Source organism: Nycticebus coucang, chromosome 12, assembly GCF_027406575.1.
Source record: "Nycticebus coucang isolate mNycCou1 chromosome 12, mNycCou1.pri, whole genome shotgun sequence".
NCBI lineage: Eukaryota > Metazoa > Chordata > Mammalia > Primates > Lorisidae > Nycticebus > Nycticebus coucang.
Window position 1 is genome coordinate 80,938,659 of NC_069791.1, and position 23,874 is coordinate 80,962,532.

Below are 23,874 nucleotides of genomic sequence, written 5' to 3' on the forward strand. Positions count from 1 at the left end.
ACGTGTAGTCCCAGCTACTTGGGAGGCTGATGTGGGAAGATCACTTGAGCCCAGGAATTTGAGGTTACAGTGAGCTATGGATTCTGCCACTGTACAGAGCAAGACCCTGTCTCAACAAAATAAAATAAAAAGAAGCACCTTCAGTTAGTCTGTTAGTTAGTTGTATTAATATGTTAAGAGAAGGGGAAGATGAGGAGTTGCAAGAGGTAACTGCAGACCTCTGGGCATTGGTGAGGTTCTGAGGAGGTTGTAAAACTTCTTTATTCTTGGTCAGTTAACTTTGGAGGATGTAACTCAGGACACGAGATTCCTGTAAATCTTTAACATGGCATTATGTGCATACTTACCTATCTCCCCAGGAATTAGTTTAGGGAAAGGGGTGGTTATCATCTTTTTCTGTAGTTTAAGTACAGCCTAAATTTTTACTGTAAACTTGATAGGAATCAGCTCTGTGTGTACAACTAAGCAGAATACTTTTAAGCTAAAGATGTTACCACAGGGGGTCAATAGTGAAATGGTAGTCATGTTAAGCTTCCCTTCCACTGCTACAATTTCAGGGCACAGTAGAAGAGTCCCAAGTTAGTGTGGGGCTCCCTAGAGGACTCAATTCAAATTCCACAGCAGATAATGGTGACCTCAGATAAGGGACTAGCCTGTGACCACTTTTCTCACCTTAAAATGGACACTAAAAGTTACTAGTTCGATGTAGGTTTCTATCTGTGCCTAGCATATGGTATGTGTGTTCCATGTACACAAGGTGACCTCATCACCAGAGATGCTCAGGACCCAAAACACTCAGGAAAGGAATCAGGCTGCTGAGAAGGAAGGTGGAGGGGGGACCCTGCAGGAGCAGGAATCCATCTTGGCAGAGTTGAGGGCCTGAATGCTCTTAGTACAGACGCCAGAGCATTTCAGGAAAAAGCACATTTTGGGATGAAAAAAAAGTAGAAGAAATTTCTGACTCCCATGGGGATTTGGTTGAGACATCTTAGCCACTGGTCACTGAGCCTTGTCAGGACTTGCCCTAAATGCTTGATGACTAAAACAGCCTAAGCAAGATTGAGTCTGAGGGCATTCTTCTACACCTGGGATTTTAAAAAGGGCCCCCAGAAGTCACTCTTTTAGAAAGAGAGTAGGGGAAGGGAAAGTTTTTTTAATTCCCCTTCAGGTAGTAGTTTTGCACATCCACTGCTATGTTACTGTTGAAGGGCTGTATCTTTAGATACCATCTGGTTACATCTTACAAATGCTGCCTGCAAACGTTTCTGTATTTGGAGACAGTTTGTTTTGTTTACATTCATACATACAAACAATATACCAATTTTTCAGGGCTTCCTCTGTGCCAGGCCTTAATCCAGTAATTCCTGTGTTTGAATTTCAGGCTGGTCTTGAACATGTGAACTCAAGCTATCCACATGCCTCGGCCTCCCAGAGTGCTAGGATTATTGGCATCAGCCGTCGTGCCCGGCCCTGGTTGTGTACCCCTTAAACAACTTCTCTTTATCCCCCTCTTCCCTTCCCAGCCTCTGATAACCACCCTTCCACTCTCTACCTCAGGGGTCCTCAAAGTGCGGCCCACGGGCCACATGAGGTGGTGTGATTGTGTTTGTTCCTGTTTTTTTTTTTTACTTCAAAATAAGATATGTGGGATGGCGCCTATGGCACAAGGAGTAGGGCACCGGCCCCGTATGCCAGAGGTGGTGGGTTCAAACCCAGCCCTGGCCAAAAACTGCAAAAAAAAAAAAAAAAAAAAAAATATATATATATATATATACATATATGTGCAGTGTGCATAGGAATTTGTTCATAGTTTTTTCTTTTAAACTATAGTCCAGCCCTCCAACAGTCGGAGGGACAGTGAATTGGCCCCTTGTTTAAAAAGTTTGAGGACACCTGCTCTACCTCCATAAGATTGACCCTTTTAGTTCCCACATGAGTGATAACAGGTGATCAGTGTTTTTCTGTGCCTGGCTCATTTAACTTAACATAATGACCTCTAGTTCCAAACATGTTGCTGATGATAAGATTTCTTTTTTTTTTTTTTTGATGGATGAATAATATTCCATTGTGTGTGTGTGTGTGTATCACATTTTATTTTTCTATTCATCCATTAATGGAACTTAGGTTGATTGTATGTTACCTACTGTGAATAGTGCCAAAATTATCATGGAAGAACTGATTCTAATATACTGATTTTCTTTCTTTTGGATATATACCCAGCAGTGGGATTCCTGTATTATATGGTAGTTCTATTTTTAGTTTTTTGAGGAACCTTCATACTATTTTCCATACTGGTTGTACTACTTTATATTTCCACCAACATTCTCCACTTTGTCCTCAGTGTGTTATCTTTTTGATAATTGCTATTTTAACTGGGGTAAGATGATATTTCATTGTGGTTTTGATTTGCATGTTTTTCATATGCCATTTGTATTTCTCCTTTTGAAAAATGTCTATTTGGATCTTTTGCCTATTTTTAAATTGGATTATCATTGTTATTATTTTTGCTACTGTGAGTTCCTCATCTATTCTGGTGATTAACTCCTTATTAGATGGATAATTTGCAAATATTTTCTCCCACTCTGTAGATTATCTCTTCAATTTATTAATGATTATACTTTTGTTGTGCAGAGTTTTTTAGTTTGATGTAATCCTGTAAGTCTATTTTTGCTTTCATTTCTTGCGCTTTTGAGGTCTTACTCAAAAAGTCTCTGCTCACAACAATGTCCTACAGCATTTCCTCAATGTTTTATTCAAGTAGCTTCATAGATTCAGGTATTACATTTAAGTCTTTAATCCATTTAGAGTTGATTTTTATATATGGTTAAAGATGGGAGCCAGTTTTATTCTTAAGCTTTTTTGTGTTTGATATTGTAACTATATTTCTGGAATCTCTTCACTCAAAAAGCCCAGATTTGTCTCCTTCTGGTTCTTTTTCAAATGTTTGGGGATTTTTCTTTGTTCAGTCTTACAGATGTAAGTCCGGTTTTTCGTCATCAGTAGCTGTAAGTGGAGGGTTAACATCAGATCTGGGTCCCTTCAATATAACCAGGGGCCTGTTTACCTTCTCATAATACCACTTCCTTGGAAACATAAGAGAAATTGTGGAACAATAACTCTTAGTTTGGTTTACTGTGAAACCTGATCTGTGAGCCTGCACATGGACCGGCAGAACTCGTGAGTTGGTGTATGGTCCTTGGCCTGTGTGACTGAAATGACATAAAATACCAGTGAGAAACCAAGGCAGCAGGTTTTTTGTGTCAAAGGGAACCAGGCATATCTTGACCTCATCCCAAGAAACTATGAATGTTGGTGAGGGACCAAGAAACTATCATTGTGGGCATCTGCTAAAGCTTTCGATACGACAGAAATTGGACATCCTGTAATTTCCTATCCTCTTTCTATAAAGTAGAGTAAATGTAGTGCTAGATTTAAAAAGTTTCATTGCCAATACAAACCTGCAACCATTTCTGGTGGTAGGAGAGTAGATGAGATGGATTTTGTCAGATACTGTCAAATCCTCTCAGTCCAGATAAAGTAAGAACAGTCTTTTCATGTCTTTAGTGTGTGTCCAATATTTTATGTAGAGTAGGGATGCAGATGTAAGTAGCTGGACGTAGGTATGGTGGCAATTTTTTATTAGTTCTTTGAAAACACAATTTATCATGTTTCTCCTCTGCTCAATTCCTCAATGGCTTCTGTTATAGGCATAATTCTATGATAGCCTCCAAGATTCCTGATCCCTGGTGCACATGCATTGTATATCCCCTGTATCCTCAATGTAACTTTGAGTGCTATTGACTTATGTTTGAAGAAGCTTTCTCAGAGTTCATATGAAGGGATGTTCCATTAAGACCCTCTGAACTGATTAGCAAGCTAGTCATATGGGAGGCAGACCCTGCAAGCAGAGTCTGGCTGTCTGTGGAATTTCCTGGAAGGGGCCTTGGGAGTGGAAAACAAGATAAGTTAATGTGCATTTCAGTTACATGTTGCACCTGTTTTCTGAGACAAATGGCTGAATAAGTTTTTGTGGTTGTTCTGTATGGTTTCTTTGTACTCTTATCATATCCAGGGGTCCTCAAACTATGGCCTGCGGGCCACATGAGGCAGTGTGATTGTATTTGTTCCCATTTTGGTTTTTTGCTTCAATATAAGGTATGTGCAGTGTGCATAGGAATTTGTTCATAGTTTTTTTTTTTTTTAAACTATAGTCCGGCCCTCCAAGAGGGTCTGAGGGACAGTGAACTGGCCCCCTGTTTAAAAAGTTTGAGGACCTCTGATATAAACCATTGGCTGCCAATTAGTTTTATTATTAGAATGAGTACATGCAGAACTTAATATTGTAAAAAATATATAAACTGGCAACAAAAAAAGTTAGGGGCTGCATGCCTGAGCGAGCTACAGCCCTCTGCTTCTCCAGAATTCTGATTACTGGTCTTTATCTCTGTGACTATGCCACGGGACCATTTACCGCAACAATCTGGCACAGCGAGTAGGGTACGCATTCATGGACAGCAAGGGCCCACTTCTTTGTGACAAGCTCCTCACTGAACAGACAGTGGCTTAAGGTTAGTCTGGAACACTGAAACTGGAAGGAAAAGCTACATGCAGTGAGTACTTGAGACTTCCAGCATAATAAAGAGGGGAAAAAGGGGGAACTCTCCATCTACAGAGGAACAATATGTTGCTTTGCTGAAATCTTTGTTAAAAACTACTGGATTGGCAGTCAAAAGAAAAACATTACAACGTTTATTTCAGGCTGTGGCCAAACATTGTTATTGGTTTACCCTGGATCAGAAAAATCAGCTAAGTTTAAAAATTTGGAGAAAAGTTGGTAGGGCTCTTTGTGGTGCCTACAAACACAGTGATTGTACTGAAACAGAATTCTCGACAGCTTATCATTTGGTCACAACTGCGTTGCAACCTTTACAATCTAGTTCTGATGCAGATCACAATGTTGTTCCACCCCCAACAGGGGAGCCAAATGTAGAGGAACCTTTATGTGATGTTCCTCTCAAAAGCCACTCAGAAAAAAGGAAAACAGAGACAGAAGATTCTAAAACAGAGGATAGTGATTCTGATAAAACTCTTACTAATGTATCAGAAGATGAAATATCAAAACTTAAAAAGCTTTTAACTCATTACTGTAAAGTTATTGATAATCATGTTCCAACTCCTTTGTCTTCTGCACCGCCACTGCCAACACTGCTGCGGGCTGATCCTGCCCCACAGCAGCACCCTCCCCTCCCTGATAGCACAGTAGGAACAGTTTCTAGATTTCAAAAAAATGCTGAAATGTATAATATCATTCAGGATGCGAATGTCCCTGTATCAGGAGAGGCCATTTCTACCCTGTCTAATTCTTTTCTTTCCCGATTGTTCGCCAATCTACGGAGGGCGATGAAGTAGAAGTAACTCATTACCATATTGATATGAAAATTTTGAAAATATTAAAAGATACTGTACATGCTTATGGTCCAAATGCACCCTATGTGCAAGGAGCTTTAAAATCTTGGTTACTGTTACTTGGTTACTGTTCTAACCATTTATTAATTCCTATTGATTGGGAGACATTAGCCAGACTATATTTTCTCCAGGACAATTTTTGCAATTTCAATCTTGGTGGAATGATGAAGCGAAGAAGCAGGCTTGTAGAAATCGTGCTCATCACCCTCCTTTCTATAGATTTGAACAACTAACAGGGACATGAGAATATACTGATGTTCATGCTCAGAATAATTACACTAATGAGCTATTGGCTCAAGTAAGAGAGGTTGGTTCTACAGCAGGGCAAAAACTTGATGAACAAGGTGAAATGCAGTAATTTTTTACCAAAATTTTTCAGGGAACTAATGAACCATACACAGATTTTGTAGCCTGATTACAATCAGCCATTAAACATTCGGTCCCTGAAAGAAATGCACAAAATATGCTTCTTCTTTCATTGGCTTATGAAATGCTAATGTAGATTTTTAAAAGGCTTTGACAGGAATAAAGATGCAGAAAAATATTACTTTAGACCTTTATATTCGAGCCTGCAGAGATGTTGGCTCTGGAACCTTTCAAGCTAATTTATTGGCAGCTGCTCTTAAAGGCACAGCCACTTCTACTAAAACAAAGTGTAATTAAGAAAAAATTCAGTAGATGGCATATGTTAACTGTTTTCTTCCACACAAAACAACCTTTATATATTATTCATATAAGAGCTCATTCTAATTTACCTAAATCTGTCTTTAAAAATAATACTGCTGTTGAACCCAGTTACAACCTAAGAATAGGGGGAAGGGGGAAAGGGAGGGGAGGGAGGAGGGAGGTGGGTAGAGGGAAGGGGATTGGTGGGATTACACCAGCGGTGCATCTTACAAGGGTATATGTGAAACTTGGTAAACGGTCTGTGAAGCTAGTGAATGATGCCCCATGATCATATCAATGTACACAGCTATGATTTAATAAAAAAAAATAATGCTTAAATGAGAAAAAAAAATAATACTGCTATTGATCATTTAAGTGGATCAATACAAGAACACTCCTTATACTATAATAATGCTCAACCTTTAAAAGTGCAACATGGTATTACATGGCACACAGCAAGAGCTATTGTTGGCTCATGCACACTTGTCAGCCTTTAATAATGTCACCTTTACCCTCTGGTGTTAATCAAAGAGGCCTCCAATCTAATCAATTATGGCAAATAGATGTTACTCAATTTCCTGAATTTGGATGGCTTAAATACATCCATCATTCTGTTGCTACTTACTCTCATTTTTCCTGGGCATCTGCCTTTACATCGGAAAAGGCAGATGCTGTTATTGCCCATTTATTGGAAGCTTTTTCAATAATGGGAAAACCAGCTTTGATTAAAACTGATAATGGCTCAGCATATCTTTCTAATAAATGCAAAGCTTTTTTTCAACTACATAATATAAAACATATGACAGGTATCCCAGGCAATAGCACAAGACAAGCTATAATTAAAAGACAAAATAAAACACTTAAAAACATGCTTCTAAAACAACAGAAAGGGGGAGAACAGTACAAAATTACCCCCAGGAATAGATTACATTCTGCCTTATTTACTTTAAATTTTTTAAACATGGATGACAATAATGAAACACCAGCTCAGAAGCACTGGATAAAAATAACAACAGAACCTCTTAATCAACCAGCTTTTTATAAAGATGTAAAAAGAAATAAATGGATCCCAGTTCAGGTGTTGTGTTGGGGTAGAGGATATGCTTATATCTCAACAGGTTCATCAAACTTTTGGATCCCTAACAAAGCTTTAAAACTGAGGGATGGCACAGAAAAGACCATACCCCCAGGCTCAGAATAAGCAACCCCTGACCACATCCGCTTTGTTCTTGGCTATGATCTCACTCCTCACTACCCAGGTAAATGCTCAATTATATGAATATTGGACATATATCCTCCTCTACTGAGGGGAGTCAGCTGGTTTGAACCAAGTGTACCAATTTATGTGAATGAATCTTTTGACTTCCTGGGCCTTATGACACTCGTGGTCCTTTAAAACCCGATGAGGAGGAAATGACATTTTTTATTTACAATACTAGTGTCAATGGACCACCCATTTGCTTTGGTAATCAGCCCCATTATTTAACTTTTCAGTATCAAATTTGAACAAGTATAGACTGACATTCCAGTGAATCTCCATGGAGAAAAATATATCTTTTTAGTAGCCCTTTCTATTAAAGGAACAAAACTTAAGATACTTTGGCTTCTTCTGAGTTACCTCTTTGTCAGATGCACTTTTCACAAGTAAGTGAATGGGTGCTTTGGATGAAATGTAAAGGTGAAGCATCCAGATGGAAATGTAAATGTAAAGCATCCAGATTGGATGCTTCCTTCCAATCTGGAAGCATCATAGATTGGAGCCCCAGGGGTTTCACACACCCTCAGAATTCATTAAAACCTTTTAGATGGAAAGGAAATAATACATCCATTTCCACTACAATATCCAGTCAAATTATGTGGAGAGATGAAGGATTTTCTCCTCCTTCTCCCCGTCTATCAAAATATACTAAACAAAATCATTTATGGAAATTGGGGCTGCATTCTGCCCTCTTCAAGCTTGGGTAGAAAAATCATAGAATAATCAACAAGATAAAAAATATACCTTATCTTTTACCAAAGACACAACTCATAATGTTCGAGCCTGTTTAAGGCTGCCTTTTGTATGGCTTAAAGTTTCTATATATTGGAAGAAAACCAGTGGAGAAATCCAATGTTTGCAAACCTGTACTATGTATACATGCATTAATAGTTCTGTTCAGTTTGATGTTTCCAAAGAGCAGTTATATCTTTTAAGAGCAGGAACAGGTGGCTGGTTGCTGGTGAAGCTTGCCCGCCCGTGGCAAGAGTCTCCAGCAATGTCCATACTTCAGATAATTGCCAAGAAGGTCCTGAAGAGAACCAAGCATTTCATTGGAATGCTGATTGCAGCAATTTTGGGAATAATTGCTGTTACTGCTGCAGGAGTCGCTTCGACTGAAAGCATCAAGACTCAGGACTTTGTTGCTGAATGGCACCATAATTCTGAGCAGCTTTGGACAGCTCAGAGACAAATTGACACTGAAATCCACAATGAACTTTCAGATTTAGAACAAAGAGTAGTAATGTTAGGAGATCAATTGTCTAGTTTCCAAAAACAAATCAAATTTCATTGTGATTGGAATGTAACTTCATTTTGTATCACTCCTGTTCTTTATAATGCAACTGAATTCCCTTGGGATAAAGTGAAAAAGCATTTGTTAAACCATGAAAATTTAACTAATGATATTCTTAACTTACAGCAAAAGATGCATGCCACATTCCAGCACAAGCTTGAACATGTTAATGGAGATACTATACTAAAAGAATTGTCAAATGAAATAGAAAAATTAAATCCTTTACCTAAATTGAATATTTTATTTGGAACTTCTACAGGATTGCTTGTTATAATGTTCATTATTTGTTTTGTTTTGTGTTTAATCTGCAGATGCGTCTGCCAAGCCCAGCAAGTGAGTGACCGCCAAGCAACCATGTTTTCTGTTATCTTGCATAATTTAAAAAAAAGAGAACTTTAACCTCAATGTAACTTTGAGTGCCATTGACTTATGTTTGAAGAAGCTTTCTCAGAGTCCATATGAAGGGATGTTCCTTTAAGACCCTCCAAACTGATTAGCAAGCTAGTCATACGGGAGGCAGACTCTGCAAGCAGAATCTGGCTGTCTGTGGAAGTTCCTAGAAGGGGTCTTGGGAATGGAAAACAAGATAAGTTAATGTGCATTTCAGTTACATGTTGCACCTGTTTTCTGAGACAAATGGCTGAATAAGTTTTTGTGGTTGTTCTGTATGGTTTCTTTGTACTCTTATCATATAAACCATTGGCTGCCAATTAGTTTTATTGTTAGAATGAGTACGTGCAGAACTTAATATTGTTAAAAATATATAAACTGGCAAGAAAAAAAGTTAGGGGCTGCATGCCTGAGTGAGCTACAACTCTCTGCTTCTCCAGAATTCTGACTACTGGTCTCTATATCTGTGACTACGCCACAGATCCGTTTACTGCAACAATCCCCTTATTCTTTTTTTTTTAATTGTTAAGATAGTTTAGTAGAATAACAAGTTGGGATCTTTAGAATCTAAACATAACAGGCATTGGTATTAGTTTTCATACTCCTCCTCCAAATTACATTAAACATTTACAGTAACTACACTTTCCCTAGTGAACATGAGTCTTAAATTACCATAGATTGTAAAAGCAATCTATCTTTAGTAATTTTACTAAGCAATCTACAGCAAATGCTTAATATATACACATCACAAGTATGAAATATCCCAGCAAATCATTCACTCATTTCATTCAGAGTAAACAAATGTTTTAAAAGAACACAATAAGAAAAGTGGAAGAAAAATTTGTGCTGTTACAAAACAGACAAAATTTTATAAACACCAGAAAATGATATGCTAATTTTTTAAGTTGAGAACACCTTCTCTGTTGAACCAAATCAAAATTAAATTGGAGGTTTTTCTAATTGAAGTAACATGGATCCAGGTGCATGTTACACAATGACAGAGAGATAAACAGAACACACGCATCTTTAAACTTACTAATTTCAAAAAACTAAGTCAAACGGGGTAAATAAATTATAAATGAAAGGCATATACAATGTGGGCAACAACTTAACAGTTATTAAATTGAAAAGCATGAAAGTTGTATCAGCAACAACATTTAGAAAAACTTTCATTATTAGAAAATATCAGATTTAATCCAAAGGAACCCCCTTGTGAAAATAAGGAAATATGGGAACCATCCTTTTCACAATAGCTTTAAAATAATAATTAAAAAATCCATAATTACAGGAATCTTCCCACATAATTTAATGTAGTGCAATAGTGTGCTCCTTGATAAATTTAGCTATGCAATCCCCATATGATGAGACCGATAACCAGAACTCCAATGACAGTGATAATGAGGATGATGCATAGGGTTTTTCTGGATTTGAGCTGATATTCTGCTGCCTGTGGTAGCTGCTGGTTGGCTTGCTGAACTTGTACCTCTGCACTTTCTACGTTGGCTTCTATGCTGTCTATCACATGTCCTTGTTCATGTATAATCATTCCCAAATCTTTAAATATTTCATTAATATCCATAATATCAGCTTCAAGTTGCCTGATGGAAGACTCTCTCTCATGAATAAGGAGGAGGCCATCTTCTGTGATTTCTTCATCCTGCAGCTGCACTTTAAGTTGAGTTTGGCTTTCCCAAGATACAAGATTCCTTTCTTTTGAACTCTCTTCTGGAAAACCACCCTGAAGATACTCTGGAACTGGCTCTTACTCGAGCAACAAACTCTTTCTGTCTCAGCAGCTTGCCTCTGGACCTTTGGGAAGTTTGTCAGTGATGTTGTGGATTTAGCCACTAAGTGATCTTTTTGTACAGGGGGTGGTGGGCAGAGATCCAAACTCTTTTTTTTTTTTTGATCCAAACTCTTTAATGTACTTATCTGTTTCTTTGGCAAGTTGGTTAGTATACTGCTGCTTCTGTTGCAGCTGTTGCCTCAATTCGGGTGCATCTTGAGGTGTTCCAAGTTGATTCAGAGCTCTTTGTATTTCTACAGAACACTGTGTGATCTTTTGGATGTTGGAAGATATACGCTGGGCTAGCTGGGCAGGATCACCACCGATTCCCGGAGTGTAAGACATGGCTGGTTTATTCACCAAATTTCAACAGATGTTGGTGGGCTGTGTAGTTTTCTAAGCAGTCACCTTGACCTCAGCTTCCTCCTCCGCCTCCTTTGGCCACACCTATCCCCTTATTCTTTTTTTTTTTTATTATTATTGTTGGGGATTCATTGAGGGTACAATAAGCCAGGTTACACTGATTGCAATTGTTAGGTAAAGTCCCTCTTGCAATCATGTCTAAAAATATGGAACGCTTCACGAATTTGCGTGTCATCCTTGTGCAGGGGCCATGCTAATCTTCTCTGTATCATTCCAATTTTAGTATATGTGCTGCCGAAGCGAGCACCTATCCCCTTATTCTTAAGTGTGGGAGAAATCTCTGAATATGACAGCATAGTTGTTGCCTTGATTATATATAGGCGATGTTGAGTTAATCAAAAGGGAAACTATTCAGGTGAGCTTGGCCTATTTATTTATTGTTTTTTTTGTGAGAGAGAGTCTCACTATGTTGCCCTTGGTACAGTGCCATGGCGTCACAGCTCACAGCAACCTTAAACTCTTGAGCTTAAGCGATTCTCTTGCCTCAGTCTCCTAAGTAGCTGGGACTATAGGTGCCCACCATAACACTGGCTATTTTTTTCTTGCAGTTGTCATTGTTTATTTTAGCTGGCCCAGGCTGGGTTTGAAACCCCCAGCCTCAGTGTATGTGCTGATGCCCTACCCACTGAGCTACGGGCACTGCCAAGCCTGGCCTATTCAAATGAACCCTTAAAAGGTCCCTTTCAGAAGCCAGAGATATTCAATGCAAGGGAGATTCTCCTCCTGTCATTGGTTTTGAAAATGTAGGGGGCCATGTGATGCCATGTAGCAGATAGTGAGATCATCTTCTAATTACTGAAGTAATCTATACTTAGCCAACAGCCAGCAAGAAAATGGGGGCTCAGTTCTGCAAATAGAAGTGACTGATTTCTGCCAACAACTACAGGAGATTGAAAGAGGACACCAACCTCCAGAAAAGAATGCAAGTCAGCCATGCCAAGACTTCTGATCTGTAGAAACCATGAAATAATCAATGGGTGTTGCTTTAAGTTGCCTAATTTGTGGTAATTTGTTATGCAGCAATAGGACACTAATATAGCTTCCCATCTCCCAGAGAAGTACTTCTCACAACTTTTCTTAACCCTAAGGCAGAGAAATACGCATACATGCACACGGTAGACAGGGAAGGAGCAGAAAAGTTGGCGTATTAGTTATGTTAGGCTTTGATTACTAGAAAATCCAACAAAAGTTCAGCATAGGATAGGTACTATAACTCCATGATATTGTAAAGGAACCAGGGTCCTTCTTTCTTACTGATCTGCCATTCCTTAGGGATGAGAGCTACACTTCAGGCATCGAATACTTTCTTGACCACCGGCAGAGTTCCTCTCATAACTCATTGCCTAGAACTGCGTCACATGGCCATCCACTGGCTGCAGAGATACTTGGGAAGGTAAGGTTTTGGCTTTCCATCATCTATAGTAAAGGAATACAACTTGGTTAGAACCAGTGCACTGTATCTGCCAAAGTAGATATGCAATGTATGTTGTAGTGGACAGTTTCAAACTTGAAATTTCATTGAAGGTTTGTAATTTTATGTAAAGCATTCACGTGAATATTTTATTCCATAACAGCTATGTTTATTTTAACATGAATTGTTTCCATTAACTTACAGTGAGATCCCTTGGTTAAGCTCTGTATGTTCCCCATCAGGGGTATTAATATGACCACAGTTTGAGGACCGTAGACCTAGAGATTAAAGTTCAAACCCCATTTTATTACCAAAAGTAACAATGATCTAGCCTTAGCCCTCCTTTCTAGGCTTATCTGATAGCATTTATCTCCTTTCCTGTACTCTTTTAAATCAGAATACTTTTTTTTTTTGTGATACTGGAATGTGCCTTCTTGTTCCTTCATATATACATATTTGAACCTGCTGTTCTAGAAGCCTCATTCAACAACATTCTTCTGGGAATCTATTAACTCTTTCACCTGTGACTCCAACAATTTGTGCATTTCCATTCCCCTGATTACACTTTGAACTTCTTCAGAGCAGTGGGTATTTCTCGATTCTATTTTGCATCCTCAGAGTCTAGCATGGCACTTGGAACACATTAAATAGGTCAGAATTCTTTCTTCTTCTTCCTCTTCTTTCTCCTCCTCTTCTTCTTCTAACAGCTTTATTGGCTGGGTGCGGTGGCTCATACCTGTAATCCTAGCATTTTGGGAGGCTGAGGCTAAAACTCCTGCTTTAGCCCAGGAGTTTGAGACCAGCCTGGACAACATAAAAAGACCTTGTCACTACCAAAAAAAAAAAAAAAAAATATATATATATATATATATATATATAAACCAGTTACAGTGATGCACACCTATAGTCCCAACTACATGGGAAGCTGAAGGATCACTTGAGCCTAGGAGTTGGAGGCTGCAGTGAGCTATGATGACACCACTGCACTCTAGCCCAGCAAAAGTGTGAAACTCAGTCTCAAAAAAAAAAAAAAACCTCAAGCTTTATTGAGATAAAATTCATATTCCATATAATTTACCCATTTAAATTGTATAATGCAGCAGTGTTCAGTATATACTTAGAGTGGTGCGACCATCTTCACAATAAATTTTCATCACTCCAAAAGAAACCTTGTGGCTGGTGGATACGCAGGGGCAGCAGCAGCAGCGGGCACAGGGCCTGTCTGGGGTTCTAGCAGCCGGCACCTGCCCTCCTGGCCCCTCCCCCACCTGCCCCGGGGAAGATGCCCCAGCAAAGCAACCACTACTGCGTGCTGGTGTTCGGGGCTGGCGGCGTGGGCAAGAGCTCGTTGGTGCTGCTCTTCATGAAGGGCACGTTCCGTGACACCTATATCCCCACCATTGAGGACACCCACCTGTAGGTGATCAGCTGCGATAAGAGTGTGTGCACGCTGCAGATGGCAGACACGACGGGCAGCCACCAGTTTCCAGCCATGCAGCGGCTGTCCATCTCCAAGGGCCACGCCTTCATCCTGGTGTTCTCTGTCACCAGCAAGCAGTTGCTAGAGGAACTAGGACCCATCTATCAGCTCATTCTGCAGATCAAGGGCAGCATGGAAGACATCCCTGTGATGCTGGTGGGCAAAAAGGGTGACGAGACACAGCGGGAGGTGGACACACGCGAGGCCCAGGCCGTGGCCCAACAGTGGAAGTGCACCTTCATGAAGACCTCAGCCAAGATGAACTAAAACATCAAGGAGCTCCAGCAAGCAGAAGAGGACAGACCACATCAAGGGCAAATGCACCTGCATGTGAGACCAGAATGCCACTTGCTGTCCCCAGTCTCTGATGCCTCCCCACACCCTTCTCCTCTCATCCTTCTCTTCCTCCCTCCTCCAGAATCCTGGCTGGCCAGCCTACGGCAGAGCTAGGACTCTTTCCCCCCACTCCCTGCCCTCCCATTCCATCTGTACCCCCAAACTAGGGTGCATGGATGAATGGCTTGTATCTAAGGCGTGTCCCCTTCATGTGCATGGGAAAACAGGGGAGCCAGCAAGAGGGGCTGCTTGTCCCCACCAGGTCAGGAGGAGGTGGCGTTTCTTCCATCTCTGCCAGAGGACCCCCGTCTCCTTTTTCCCTCGGGTGCCCCTAGCCAGACCTGCACCCCATCTTCCATATTTGATCACTGTGACCTTCTGGGGGAGGGAGGAGTTGAGATACACATCAACTTCAGATTTTCTTTTTTCTTCCCATTTGGTGTTTCACACACCCTACCCTGTTCATCATGGCCTCTGACCTGTGCCTCCTCCTTGGATCCCCAAACAACCCTCTTGCCCCTGTCCCTACACTGGGGTGGGGATGGGGCCCACAGGATTGGCCTCAGGCCACCAGGTAATAACCACAGGCCCTGTAGCAGCACCCCTGCCAGCTGGCTGAGACAGGGGTAGAGACCAAGGGCAGTCCAGAATCCCCGGAGAGCCACAGCACAACTCCAGTGACTGTCCAGCAAGAATGGCTCCTCTGGAGAGGCACAGAGGCACCTGGTGTAGTGAGCACAGAGGGGCTTCCTGGACACCCCCCACCTGAGGACCCGCCCCTTCCATTGAGACAGACATTGGCAACACCCAGGTTGGGGGTCTGGAGTGCTGGGAGGGTGATGCTTGGGGCTTTGGTGAGAGACACAAACTATACCCTCTCTGGGGGGCTCTGGGACTAGTACCAGCAGTGTGTGTGTGTGGGGTGTCATCCAGGGAGAATTCTGTTCAGCCGCTTCCTCCTACCAGCTATGCCTAAGAAGGTGGGGCCCTGAAGATGGGGGACACCTGCAGCTGTGAGAGTCTTGGTAACTCCACACTTACGCAACCCCATGGGGGTGCTGTGTCGACAGACATGGAGGTGACTGTGGAACTGTGCATGCATGTGGCTTGGGGTGCATGGATGAGTGGCCTGTATCTAAGGCGTGTCTGCCTTTGTGTGCATGTGCCATTGGGATGGTATATTTTTCTTCAATAGTCTGTGCTTATAATAATGGTTCAGGGTGTACCTAGAGGTGGGTAGCTGCAGGTCCACGCATGTGGTTGTCAATAGGACTACATTTCTGTGACATGTCCATGTAAATCTTTGTACCCATATGAGTATGACTGTGTTTTTAGGAGTGGGTGGGTGTTTTATTTGAGAACATTTATCTGTGAACCTGACACTATCTGACACTATCTTTGACTCTTAGCAAGGTGACTTTTGGCCCTAAATCTGTATCTGCCAGCCATTGCCACCATAAAAAATTGCCACAGATGTAGCAACTTCAAACAGCACACATTATCTCACAATTTCTGTGGTAAGGTTAACGGTTCTCTCCTTGGAATCTTAGGAGGCTGCAATCAAAGCATTGGCCAGATGGGGGTCTTATCAGAAGGCCCAAAGGGGGAAGGAGATTCTTCCAGGGCTCATGGGGTTGTTGCAGCATTCAGGTCCTTGTGGTGTCAGACTGTCCAGTCTTTCATCCTTACCATGGCTGTTGGCTGGAAGCTGCCACATGGACCTATCCATATGATGACTTGGAATAGAGCACCAAGGGAGAGAGAGTAACCCAGTATCCCACACGATGGACGTTGCGTTCTTACTGGGTATGTGGGAGTGGCGTATGCATGCCTGTGTGTGTGCTTGTGAGAGAGATTGAACTCATGTGGCTCTGTGGTCACATGACCAGGTAGAACTTTGTAGGTAAGAGGGAATTTTCTGTGTCTGATGTGATATCAGCATGTTTATCTTCCTCTGTATTCACGTGACTGTTCACTCAACAAATGTTTACTGGGCACATTCTGAGAGACAGAGAGAGAGTGTGCATTGCTACCCAGAAGGGTCCCCCCGGAAGAGCCGGCACATTGTGTCTGATCATACCTTAGACCCCTGAATCAGCCCTGGGAGTGGCTTCTGGGCTTTGAAAGTGCTGAGAGGGTGAGGCTTGGTAGCGGGGTCTGCAGTCCTTTCTCAGGGACACACCCTGATAGCATAATCTCTCTGGGGCCCCACCAACCTCCATACCTCTCCCAACCCAGGTCCTGCCCTAATCTTGGGGAGGGATAAGGGTTCTCTCTGGATGCTGGCCCACCCTGCCTGGGCATCCCCGGTGTTGGGGACCATGCCAGGCCCCACTTGCTGTGACCCTGGCCCTCTTCCCCCAGCATGTGGGTGCCTCCACCCCCATTGGGGGGGTCTGTGTTGCATTCCCTATAGACATAGTCTTCCTGCAATAAAGGTTTTTTTTTGGATCCTGCAATCTCCTCCAAAAAAAGAAAAAAGAAAAAAGAAACCTTGTATCCAAGAGCAGTCATTCCCTCCTTTAACCTTCAACTTCTCTAGCCCTAGGAAACCACTAGTCTGCTTTCTGTCTCTATAGATTTGCTTATTATAGACATTTCACATAAATGGCATCATACATTATTTTGGAGTTTTGTGACTGGTTACTTTTACTTAGCATAGTACTTCATTCCTTTCTATGGATGAACATTACATTTGAGGATAATACTACATTTTATTTATGTATTCATCAATTGATGGACAAGTGGATTGTTTCCACTTTTTGATTATGATAGTGATATGGATATGGTTTTTGTACAGATGCATATGCTTTTTCTTTTTTTGGTGAGACTAGGATTTCTTAGGAGGTACCTTAATTCAGGAACTGGGGCTTGCTCTTGTTGTATAAAGCTTGGGCATTCTGCCAATTCCTCTTGAGCAACACCACCAGGAAGTTGACAGCTAGGTGGATGTTGTACACAAACACACCTTCACATGGCCAACAGCCACGGCTAGAAATAGGAAGTTTTTCACATGGAGCTTGACTGTGTACTTTACCTCATCAACTTTGGCCACCATGTTTTCATTATGTGTCAGCAGGGAAGTTGCCAGACTTATTTAGGCCTGGTCCCAAGGTTTGTGGGATCTGCTTGATCAGAGACTCTGAGGCCAAAAAAGCATCATACTTCTTTTTTTTTTTTTGAGACAGAGTCTCACTATGTCACCCTCAGTAGAGTGTCATGGCATCACAGCTCACAGCAACCTCAAACTTTTGGGCTTAAGCGATTCTCTTGCCTCAGCCTCCCAAGTAGCTGGGACTACAGGCACCCACCACAATACCTGGCTGTTTTTTTGTTGCAGTCATCATTGTTGTTTTAGCTGGTCCAGTCGGGATTCAAACCTGCCAGCCTCAGTGTATGTGGCTGGTGCCCTACCTACTGAGCTATGGGAGCCGCCAAAAGCATCATACTTCTTGGCCAGCTTCTTATTCTTGTCATCCTTGTCAAAAACCAATTGACCATAAATGTAAGGGTTTATTTATGGATTCTCAATTCTTTTTTTTTTTTGAGACAGAGTCTCTTTGTCACCCTTGGTAGAGTGCTGTGGCGTCATAGCTTATATCAACCTCAAACTCCTGGCTTCAAGTGATTCTCTTGCCTCAGCCTCCCAAGTAGCTAGGATTACAGATGCCTGCCAATGCCTGGCTATTTTTAGAGATGAGGTCTTGATTTGGCTCAGGCTGGTCTCGAACCTGTGAGCTCAGGCAATCCACCTGCCTCAGCCTCTCAACTGCCGGGATTACAGGCAAGAGCCACCGTGCCCGGCCTAGATTCTCAATTTTGTTCCACTTATCTAAAAGTCTATTCTTACCCCAGCACCACCATGTTTATATTACTATAGTTTTGTAGTAAGTTTTGAAATCAAGAAGTACAAGTCCTCTACCTTTGTTCTTTTCCAAAATTGCTTGTCTCTTCTTGGTCCTTGCATTTCTATACAATTTTAATATCAGTGTTATCAATTTCTGCAAAATAAACCAGTTGGGATTTTGATAAGAATTATGGTAATATGTGATCTTTCTTTCCCCTTATTTTTGACACTTTCATTTCCTTTTCTGTAGATGGTATCTTTCAATGAAAAATTTCATTCTTTTTTGTATTGAAATGTTTTGTTTTCACATTTCTCTTAGGAAAAAAGTTAGAATTATATAATGAAAGTGTTCATCTAATTATCTGATCATGAATATAGGGGTAGCACATATGGACCCATGTAATATATTTTTTTTCTTAGGATACTTGGAGGTTGAGATCCATTTAGAAACATTTTGGTGCTCGATAGAAGATACTGTGTTACAGGAAGTCACAATAAAAAGATGAGATTACTCTGAGGACAAACAGTTCATCTCCCAACTCTTTTTGGGGGGGCCCATTTTAAGATTCAATGAATATTGCTTTTTTAAAACCAACTTTTTATTTTAAAAAATTTCAAAACCATAGAAAATTTTGCAATAGTCCAATAAGCTGCCATAAATCCTTCACTCAGATATCCATCAATTGTTAATATTTTGCCATGCTTTCTCTTTTTGTGTGTGTTACGACATTTGTATTCTACATTTAGTAAATTTCACACGTAGCCTTGTAAGATGCACCGTAGGTGTAGTCCCACCAATTACTCTCCCTCCACCCATCCTTGCCATGCTTTCTTTTAAGATGCAGACAGCAGAGCTTCCATAGTTGACCCCTACATCAATCATCTCAAGTTAACCTAATTTTCATAGACTAGACACGCATCACATGTATGTATCAGCATAGGAGGCCTAGCCCCTTACGTTGAACACCTCTGTATGTTGGTCAGTTTGTTATAGTCCCTTGTTATAAAATGGTGATTTTTCTATCATTCTTACTACATTTTTGGTTGGTATTCTCTTGTAAAGAATAGTTATCCCTTTCCCCCACATCACATTAAATTTTTTAAATTGTGATATAATCCATATAAAGTGAAATGTATGTATCCATTTAAGTGTTCACGTGACCCAGTCTCCTATGAAGATAAATTCCTGAGTTCCCTTATGTCCCTTCCTAGTCGACCCTTCTCATACGGAAGCAACCACTGATCTAATTTCTACCACTATACATTAACATTTCCTATTTTAGAATTTCATATAAATGTAGACATACTTCATATAAAGAGGCTTTTTCACTTAATGTTTCTCTACTGCATGCTGTTGCACACACACCTTTTTTTTTTTTTTTTAGAGATAGAGTTTTACTTTATTGCCCTCGGTAGAGTGCCGTGGCATCACACAGCTCACAGCAACCCAACCTTCAACTCCTGGGCTTAGGCGATTCTCCTGCCTCAGCCTCTCGAGTAGCTGGGACTACAGGCGCCCGCCACAACGCCCGGCTATTTTTTTGTTGCAGTTTGGCCGGGGCCGGGTTTGAACCCGCCACCCTCGGTATATGGGGCCGGCGCCCTGCTCACTGAGCCACAGGCGCCGCCCTGCACACACAACTTTTAAAAGTTTAAGCTTTTTTTGTGTAACTGTATGGACTCATGGATTTTTAAATGTAATCATTTGCTTCTGTCATTCATTTTGAAGTTCAAATTTTGAGACTGTTTAAGCTTATGTGTATGTGTGTCCTTTTCACTAGTCTCCATCAGTTTTTGTGTATTTCCTTAATTTCTGGTACAAAAGTATGATCCAAATTCACTTATACTTTCCTTGCCCATTGGATCAGAAGTTTCTTCAAGGTAAAATTTCAGTGTGGAATAGTACTTAGAAACCAAGATCTGGATGCAAGGTGAGTGTCCTGCTACTGGCAATTTTTCACTTTTAGGCTATTTCAGAGGATAGAGCTATCTATACCTTGAAATACACATACACCTGGCTGGGTGCCCATAGCTCGGTGGTTAGGGCACTGGCCACATACACCAAGGCAGGTGGGTTTGAACCCGGCCTGGGCCTACTAAACAACAAAGACAACTACAACAAAAAAATAGCTGGGTGGTATGGGGGGCGCCTGTAGTGCCAGCTACTTGGGAGGCAGAAGCAAGAGAATCGCTTAAGCCCAAGAGAGTGAGGTTGCTGTGAGCTGTGTTGCCACGGCACTCTACCGAGGGCAACATAATGAAACTTTACCTCAAAAAAAAAAAAAAAAAAAAAAGAAAGAAAAGAAAAAGAAAAGAAATACACAACATACATCTCTACCTCTAAACACCAATGGGTTTCTTCTTTTTCTTCCCCAACTCTATATTTCTATCTCCTTTCTTCCACAGTGATAACCTGCTCTCAATCCCAGCAACATCAATGACTAATGCTAAATCCTACAATATGCATGTGTCAAATACTTCTGGGATAATAATAATGATATCCTTACTAACAACAAACTTGCTAAGTAATACCCAAGATTTTTTTTTTTTCAGTTCTTTTTGTCCTTATTCAATGAGAACACTGTTAAAAAATTTCTTGGATTCTTGGGGCGGCGCCTGTGGGTCAGTGAGTAGGGCGCCAGCCCCATATGCCGAGGGTGGTGGGTTCAAACCCAGCCCCGGCCAAAACTGCAACAACAAAAAAATAGCTGGGCGCCTGTAGTCCCAGCTGCTTGGGAGGCTGAGGCAAGAGAATAACATAAGCCCAAGAGCTGGAGGTTGCTGTGAGCCATGTGACGCCACGGCACTCTACCGAGGGTAGTAAAGTGAGACTCTGTCTCTACAAAAAAAAAAAAAAAAAAAAATATATATATATATATATATATATTTCTTGGATTCTTTTTTCATCTGTGTTACTATGCTATCAATATTTTATATAATTAGGTTCATTTGCATCTGTTTGAATACCATTTTGTATTCAAGAATAGAAAAAACATGCCCTTTAAAATTTAATCTTATTTTTGAACGTGTAAATTAAAAAGGGTCACAAAATCAAAACTAAAAATAACTCAGAGAAGTTTCATTCTCTCCCAATCTTTTGACCTTATTCCCATTTCCCATAGGTAACCAATTTCTGTTTTGTCCCTCCTATATTTCATTTTGCAAAGATAATCAAATACATATACAGTATATTCTTTTTCCTTTCTTACAAAAAAGTAACATTTGATATATACTGTTTTATATTTTTCCTCATCACTTAACATATCCTGGAAGAAGCCCTCCAAATCAGTTCCTTGAGCTGACTGAACAAGCTGAGTTTCCTCGTTCTTTTTCAACTGCACAGAACTTTACTATGTGAATGTACAGTAGTGTTTTGGGCTAATTTTTCTTGTGTGAGCATTTAGTGGTACCCACTTCTTTTAGCAAATAACCTTGTGCAAATGTATTTTATTGTAAGACATGTTGTCTTCAGAGTAAATTTCTAGAATGGATTTGCTGGGCAAAAGGGTAAAATCGAATACAGCGTTTTGCTAGATGTTGCTAAATACCCTTCTATAGGGTTTGTGCCATTTTGCATTCCCATCAATAATGTGTAACAGTGCCTGTTTCCTAAGAGTTTCAGAGTTTGTTATCAAGATTTTGGATTTTTGCCAGTTTGAAAGGTAAGAAATGGTATTTCAGTTTAGTTTTAATCTGCATTTCTCTTATGAGTGAAGATGAGTATTTTTCCTACATTTAAGGGTTATCTGTATCTTTTTTTGTCAACTGTGTATGTCATCTACCCATTTCTGCAATGGATTTTTGATCTTGTTTTAAACTGATTTTTAAGAGCAATGGTTATTTCTTTTTTTTAAAAAAATAATTTGTCATTTTATTGTTTCCATTTGTGAATAAAGATTTCATAAAACTTTTTACCTCAATATAAACTTATATTTTAGGTTTAATATTAAAATACAATACATTGATTTCAATATCCTCCTAGGATTTAAAGTCATCTTGCACTGGGGTTGCAGAATCAATGGGAGGACACTGTTCTCATCCAATTTAGCAAGTTTTCCAACAATTAGCTGCAGAACCTTATATTTCCATTTTTCATAGATTTTCTTCCTCCAATGTGATTAGGGAACAAGGTCAAGATTAAGTTTGCACCTCTCAGAAACCACAGGATTTTTCTTTCCATGGCTTATTAGCACTTGTAGTTTCTAACGTCAGAAATACTTGTTGCAGCCACAAATGGGACAAAGAGCATGATGAATTGAACTTAAAGTCACGTTGCACATAATATTCACAAGCATGGGCATTATAAAAATGGAACATGTCTTCCAAGACATCAAATAAATTCCCCAAACCCTTCACCCATGCTAGGTTTAGACAGAGATGGTGCCCTGTGCCTGTCACTGGGCTTGAAATGGAACTGAGCTTGCTGAATTCACGGAGGCAGGGGCTATGATATTATGAAGGGAGAAAAGCTTCACAGACACATTAAATATATAACACTCAAGTGAGAGGAAGCATGATGGCCAAGGTTACCTGATTCAATGGTTATTTCTTGAATTAAATTTTCATTACTACATGTTGGGTCCTTCAAAAGCTTATGCAGGCCACCCCCTGGACTATAATAACTGGTCAACATATGGGGATGGTCAACATAAGGAACTAGGCCTACTATACTGATACATGCTATGAAAATTAAGTCAACTTAAGGAGGTGGTCAAGTGTAGGAAGGTGGTCAACTATGGAGGTTCTAAATACTTTACATTTCTCTGCTATATTTTCAGTACTAAGAGGTTTTTTCTTTTACCATGTTGTACATCACTGTTGGATTAATCAACCCATTACTAAGCATTCATCACTTGCCCCTTACTTCAGCTCTATCTAAGAATTCTAGGGTGCCTACAATGTGGCTTTCCAAATACCTTTCTACACAAACTGGAGAGAACTTTTTCTTTTGTAATCCCAGAAGACGAAGCTAATCACCATCCAGGGCTTCAGAAACTCTGTAGTGGGGGGCAGGGGGTGAAATCCTTTATAGAAATGTAGACCCCAATATAAAAATACTCAGTTAATTGAGTAAGTATATGGGAGCTAATTTTAAGGAAGTCCTAAAATGTTGAGGAGCCAAGTTATTTTTGCAAAATATAGACAAATAATAGGAAATTGGGATTTCCAGAGGATACTTAACTTCTTGCTGAGCTTTTTTTTTAAAAATATGGAATAACGTTTCACGTATTTGTGTGTCATCCTTGCACAGGGGCCATGCTAATCTTCTCTGTATCATTCCAATTTTAGTGTATGTGCTGCCAAAGCAAGCACCTTGCTGAGCTGCTGAAGGCATACTATCATAGGTCGCTCCTATCCCCAAGCACACAACACTATTCTCATGTGATACCATTTAAGAATATTACCATTAACAGTGTACAATTTAATAAAAAAAGGAAGTTAGAAGTTTGCTTTCACACAAAAATTTGAGGGCTTCTCAAAGGAATCCTGGGATCAAATTTTTTTTTTTTTTTTATT

The 23,874-nt window shown here is 40.4% G+C and overlaps 1 protein-coding gene, 2 non-coding genes and 2 pseudogenes across 3 annotated transcripts in view; 1 reads left to right on the plus strand and 4 right to left on the minus strand.

Annotated features, from left to right (window-relative positions):
• ZNF713 (zinc finger protein 713) overlaps positions 1 to 23,874 on the minus strand; it is a 94,262-nt gene that overhangs the window by 13,817 nt on the left and 56,571 nt on the right. The window lies entirely within an intron of this gene.
• LOC128562003 (syntaxin-7-like) lies at positions 10,414 to 11,271 on the minus strand (annotated as a pseudogene).
• LOC128562824 (U6 spliceosomal RNA) lies at positions 11,424 to 11,530 on the minus strand. Its single transcript, XR_008373524.1, has one exon. It is a non-coding gene; the product is annotated as a U6 spliceosomal RNA (small nuclear RNA).
• Positions 13,977 to 14,624, plus strand: LOC128562004 (GTP-binding protein Di-Ras1-like; annotated as a pseudogene).
• LOC128562857 (U6 spliceosomal RNA) lies at positions 23,561 to 23,670 on the minus strand. The gene has a single exon (XR_008373557.1). It is a non-coding gene; the product is annotated as a U6 spliceosomal RNA (small nuclear RNA).